This window comes from Corvus brachyrhynchos, unplaced genomic scaffold (genome assembly GCF_000691975.1).
Source record: "Corvus brachyrhynchos isolate BGI_N302 unplaced genomic scaffold, ASM69197v1 scaffold103, whole genome shotgun sequence".
Classification (NCBI taxonomy): Eukaryota; Metazoa; Chordata; class Aves; order Passeriformes; family Corvidae; genus Corvus; species Corvus brachyrhynchos.
Genome location: NW_008237436.1, coordinates 1,323,476 through 1,330,242, shown reverse-complemented (window position 1 = coordinate 1,330,242; position 6,767 = coordinate 1,323,476).

Below are 6,767 nucleotides of genomic sequence, written 5' to 3'. Positions count from 1 at the left end.
TGCTTGTAGCAGACAAGTAATAAAGGTACATGTATTTTATGAGACTGGTGACTAGCTGACAAAATACAATCTCCTCACAAATCTCCAAAGCACAGCTAATAAAATATTCTATCAAGCCCAAAGATAACTGTCCTCATTGCATAATCAAGCAAAAAGAATTTTGATAAAGTTTACAATTGCAGTGAAAATGTTAAATATCTAGACCTGGCCATGCTTTCTTTATATCCATATCTTCCATAAAAATGTCTTTCTTTCCTCACCAGAAGGATGGGTGACCTCCCCCCAGATTTGAATAACTACGGTTTATTAAAAAGTCTCAAATGAAAAGATGAAATTTTATTTCTTACTGCCCAATTAAAATGTGGATATGACTCTTAGAGAAAATATTTTAAAAACATTTCCTGCATATATAAACAAAGTATCACAAAAGCATTGCCATCACTAAAAAAAAAATCCTTAAGTGCCATCATGACAAAAGAGAGATGATACTCAAAATACTTTTAAGATCACTGGATACCCAAAAAATTATTCATCTGGAAAATTATTCAGCACTAAAGTGATTTCAAACAAATTCTAGAAAATAGGACACAGTACCTATATGTAATCCCTACCATATAAATGAAATTCCATGACAAAAAAAGTCAGATAAGACAAAGAACATGCAATTTTGGTTCTTCCTGGCACTTTTACCCTGATAAATGCTTATTATCATAGAATCATGGAATCATTTACTTTGGAAAAACCTTTAAGATCATCAAGTCCAACCATTAACCTAACTCTAGCAAGTCCACCACTAAGCCATGTCCCTCAGTGCCAAATCTATATATCTTTTAAATACCTCTGGGGATGGCGACTCAACCACTTCCCTGAGCAGCCTGTTCCAGTGCTTGACAACAGTGAAGAAAATCCAGTGAAGCAACATTTCCTAATGTCCAATTTAAACCTCCCCTGGCGCAACTTGGGGCTATTTCCTATTGCTTGATTCTTAGATTATCATTTTGATTAAGATAAAGATTTCTCAATAATTACTTTTTCAAAGCAATTGAAAAAAGAAAACAAAACAGTGCTGGTACTTAGAAGATTAATCCTTGGTTTGATATGTGGTTATCTGTATATTTAACCACACACATGCATAAAATAAAATTTCTGGAGTCTAGAGACCTAGAATTATGATTTCTATATGACTAATATGACATTTAAATGTGATCATCTCGTTTTGATGAATTGTTTTAGCAAAATGTTTGTGACACAAGAGAGCTGTAATAGGTTTTAATTATTGTTTTGTTAAAGGAAGATCATGAAGATGCGTCAAATTGTCTCATGATTAACTTTGCATGGCATTTCTAAAGCGTTATAATCTTCCTCTATCTTTGGCTCAAGAACGCTTTTTAAAAACCCTATATTATCCCCATATTTTACAGAGAAATGCAGTGACACAACAAGGAACAAAAGTCTCATAGGCTGCAGGCTCATGAAAGTAGAAACTCCCTGTTTAAAGGAGGTTAAAGTTTTCTCACTAGGATCTAACAGCAACCTAGTTTAAACAGGCTAAATGTATGTGGTATGTTACACCACTAATTCTGTTTTAAAAAAAAAAGGAGAAAACATAGAATCTGTAATCATCGGGGAGTAACGAACTGAAACAAAAACAACTTAAGAGATCATGCAGTGCTATTGCTTCCTTTCTGGAGAGCTGAAATTCCTACAGAAGGGTCCTACCAGACTCTGCTTGAGAAAGGCAGCTGACTCCTGCTGACATAGGAGGATTCTGCAGCCAAGCAGGTGCCTCCGTGCACTGGGATGAGTCACAGAGTTACCACTGATAAGCTTGGGAAAAATCAGCGGCGTGCCAAGAGACACCAACACGCTGAGCCCAAGGAGAGTTAAGGGGATGTACAAGCCAAAGGAGGACTCCAGCACCCTGACTATAGGAAATGGTAATCAAGAGGAAACCTTATCCTCAAGACCCTTAAGACCATCAAGTCCAAACATGGTAACACTTGACTCAGTGATCTTAAAGGTCTTTTCCAACCTAAAGAATTCTATGATTCGGTAATTCCTTACTGTCAGAAGGGGAAGATCTCCTTGCCTCCTCTGCTGTGTCAGCTCAGACCTTTTCCTGAGCTGATTTAATGCTCTGAGCCAGCAAGGAAACATCCATGTCTTCTGCTGATTTGAATTGACTCACTGCTGGGTTGCCCAAGTACAAAGACGGATCAAGAAGTAGCCAGGAGGCCAGGAACAGATTGTGAGGCAAAAGTGGGGGTAAAAAACAGGACCTTTCCTTTTTCAAGGGAGTTAGCACAACTCAATCCACCTGGTGAAATCATAGCCTCATCAAGAGCTGAAGGGATCAGACTGTTATCCATGTGCTCAGTATGGAAGGAGTTGTTTGGAGAAACGCTGTGTTTTTTCTGCCTCTCCCTCCTGTAACACATTGCTTGGCAATACTCATTATTTAATTCATTGTGAGCATAGAAGAAAAGTATGCTGCTGCCAAGACTTAACTTTCTGGGTACCTGCTAAAAGGCCTAATTCAATACTTTTTCACCAAAGATTCCTGGAAGTCAAACATTCATTATTCAGTCCAAAATTGACAAGCTAAAAGCACATTTTGCAGGTGGAAGACATTTTACTGCATTTCTTAAAATTTCAGATTTGATACTTCCATAGAGATCTTAGCATAGATACTGATGTAATAAGCTCTTCCTTCACACAGGCACTTCTTTGGTAGCAAAATAATTGGCATTCTTCAAATGGCACATGCACTCATGAACATAGAAATGCAATGAAGGTTAGAAGATTTAAATCACAGTGTGTGCTTCAGAAGCAAAGGAGAAATCTTTCAAAAATACAAACAATTAAGCTTAATTTTATGGCCAGACTCTAAACTGGTCGTGTTGACTTGCTGTTGAATGAGCAGGCAATGGTGAGTCCCAGTTCTGTATCATGGGGCAGCTCTGATTGAATGCTTAGCAATATATTGTAGCTAACAGAGACAAAGGAGAATAGGAAGCAAAGCAGGAAAGAATAAAAGCAGGCTAAATAAAATTACTTTAAACACAGTTCTCCAGCACTTTCTACTCTATGTTGAGGGTATTGTTCTGTTTATTTTCCTTCTCAACTCAATTACACTAGGACCAGCCAGGTGAAATACAGGCACGTGGGATGAACAGCTTCTATTTTACTGTAGTTATTTTCTCTCTTGCAGTGCTATTAACAACTAGAAGGTCTTGACCAAAGCATTGTTAGAGGTATTCTAGTTCATCTCAGTAACATCCACAGCATCCAGGGGGCCATGTTGTTATTTTCTTGTTTGTCCTTTTTTTTTTCATTTTCTTGACCTAAAAGCTTTCCACTGAACAACTGCATTTGCGTATTGCCAGAGATCCCAACTGTTTTAATTAATTGCTGAAATTGTCATTCCCTTTGTCATTTACACAGCTAGAAAAGTCAGTTAGGTCTCATTGCTATCACACAACATATTTGAGACTGGGTAATTAAGAGCTGTAGCAAAAACAAATTTCATAAGGAATTCCATTTCTTTTCCCTGGCTTCACTCACAGGGAAAGGAGGGCAGACTTTTTTTGGAAATGAAACAGTTTTTCTGGAGTTGAAGAGAATGTTGTATATAAACCCATTAGTGAAATACAGTCCTCTAAACCATCCCTGACTTGTTTGCAGACAGGACAAGTCTCCCAACTAAGAGAGAAAAATCATGCATATTTCCCTTCCTCTATTCATTGTATATTCTCATAAAGAAAAGAAATTGACCCTGCCAGCTTTATAAACAGGTTGAAACAGCATAGGAAACCTCTGAATTTGCAGCACTGGAGAGGTCTTCCTTTTATGAAATCACTTGGATTGCTGCATCTACATCAGAAGATCCTGACCCTGCGTGTTGGGTTTGCATGGCAAGGTTTTGGTAGTGGCAGGGGCTACAGGGGTGTCTGTGAGATGCTGCCAGAAGCATCCCCATGTCCAACAGAGCCAACACCAGATGGCTGAAAGATGAACCTGCTGCTGGGAAAAGCTGAGCCCATCAGCAATGGTGGCAGCATCTCTAGGACAACAGACTTAAGAAGGAGAAAAAAACCCCAAAACCTACAGAACAGCAGAGAGAGGACTGAGAATATGCAAAAGAAACCACTCTGCAAACACCAAAGTCAGTGGAGGAGGGGGAGAAGGTGCTCCAGGTGCCACAGTAGGTTTGCTGGCAGGACTTGTGATCCCCTGGGAGGGACCACACTGGAGCAGTTTGTGAAAGGGACCTTACAGGGGAGAAGAGGTAGACAACTCTGAAGTGCAGTTCAGTCCAGAAGGGAGGGGTGGGGGGGATGTTTTTAAGATTTCGTTTTATTTCTCATTACCCTACTCGGGTTTGATAAATAATTTCCCCAAGTCGAGTCTGTTTTGCTCATGGCAGTAATTGGTGACTGCACTCTCCCTGCCCTTATCTCAACAATGAACCTTTCATTGTTTTCATTCCCTGCCCGGATGAGGAGGGGAGTAACAGAGCAGCTTCCCCGAGCAGCTAACATCCAGCCAGGGTCAGCCCACCACACCCTGGCATTACCATTAAATTCTTAATGCCTGCTCAGAATAAAGCTCCATAGCACCTTAAGCTGACCTAAGGTGCAGTACAGTATCACTGCCAACTAGCTGTGCTTCCTCGTGTCCTTCTTTGTTGGTGGTTTGTGAAGATAACCACATTAAACCATCTAAAAGGAAAATTTGGGGGTTTTTGCCAAATCAGTTTCCTGAACAGATCCTCTACCTGGTCACAAGTGTTTGTTCCTTTGTTTGACTGAGGACAAAACCACATGGCCAGAACACAGGACTAGCCAGGCCTGGATTTACACTCTTCTCAGCACTACAGCACACATGCTCAAACTGGATTTAACCAAGCAAATCTGGGTACTAAATGCAGTCCAGCTCCAACAACATGAAGATTTGGATCTGCTTATTTCCTCAGAGGGGAAGTACATATAGTGAGAGGCCAGCAATGAAGTGCTGAAAGAATCAGTCTTTTATTTCACAACCACATTCATGACCTTGAAACAGGAGACAGAAATGCATTAATGAAAGCTGCAGATGACAAAATTACATAAACCAAAGCCACATCATCATACATACATAGAAACCCAACTGATTTTGAAAAGAGCAAGAATAAATATGGGATGACATTTATCTAACCTAAATACAAGGGTTAATACTAAAAGATGACTATTAGTTCTAATTTCAGGTGTGATCTCTTAAAAGCAGAGAGATGAAAAAGCCTTGAGATCACTAAAGGATTACAAAATGTGCACGACCCACAAATTCAATACAGCTGAGAAAAGAGACACAGTAACATAAATGCAGGAGATACTGGGAAATATGAATGCCATTGGACAAGCTGATAGTGAACTTCTCATTTTTAAAATTTTTTTTCAGTTTGGTCTATGTTCATATAAGAACAGCACAAGGGTGAAACGCTGAATTTCATGCCTGCGCTGCAAGCCAGTCCTTAGAAAAAAAATTAACAACTCCAATGTATCAATTGCCTTTTGTACAGCATCTCTTCTACCTTTACCCTAACGAGACCCCAGCTAAGGTGAACACAGCAAATTGCTTTACCCACAACCAGTCTGGCAAGCAGTGTGTGACAAGCACTACATCTGCAGTGAAAGCTGTCCTTCCTGCAGACAGCAGACTGGAGAAAATACATGGGGAATCTGGCAAAATATCTTGTATATGCATAATAGTGACATACCAGAGTTGGAAAGTCGGTCATCATCTGTATTAGCAGATAAATGAGCAATAAAGACAAAAATTACTTTCCAGTTCCATGTCACCTTATTAAAGAGAAATTATTTGTCACAAGTCAGACAAACAAAACCAAAACCTGCTAGTTTTCTGCTATAAAAGTATCCATCACTATCCAAACAAAACTCCACTTCTAGCTCACTCACTTCAAGGAAGATGTGAACAGTTTTAAATATTAAGGGAGCGGGAATAAATGTTTGCATCCACCTTTGCCCGTGTAACTTCAACAAGCATCTGCAGAACATTTTGGTTTGAGAGCAAAACAAACTGACAAAATGAACAGGGTTGGAAAGGACGGCTAGAGATCACCTACTCCAAACCCCTACCAAGGCAAGACCACCTAGGGCAGGTTACACAGGAACGTGTCCAGATGGGTTTGCAATGTCTCCATAGGAGACTCCACGACCTCCATGGGCAGCCTTGTTCCAGTGCTCTGCCACCCTCAACGTAAAGAAATTGTTCCTCATGTCGAGATGGAACTTCTTGTGTTTTAATTCCTGGCCATTGCTCCTCATCCTGTCGCTGGGCATCACTGTAAAGTCTGGCACCATTCTCTTGGCACTAGCCTTTGCGGTATTTATATGCATTACTGAGATCCCCTCTCAGACATTTCCTTCTCCAGGCTGACTAAGCCCAGCTCTCCTCTCTCTCCCGTAAGATGCTCCAGACCCCTCATCATCTTTGTGGTCCTGCGCTAGACCCTCTACAGGATCTCCTTGCCTCTTGTAGAGGAGCCCAGAACTGCATAGAGCACTGCAGACGTGGCCTCCGGTTACCAAACCCCCCATTCCTACACGCTCCCTGTGCGACCGCAGCCCGGACAGCCCTTACAACTGCCTCACTAGAAACCCTCCCCGCTATTCTCCGCTGCGTCTCGCCCACCTCTCCGCCTCTCCCTTTCCCAGCTCTAGTGAGGTGCTGCGGAAGAACACGGCCGCGCCCCGCCCCACCGCGCGCGG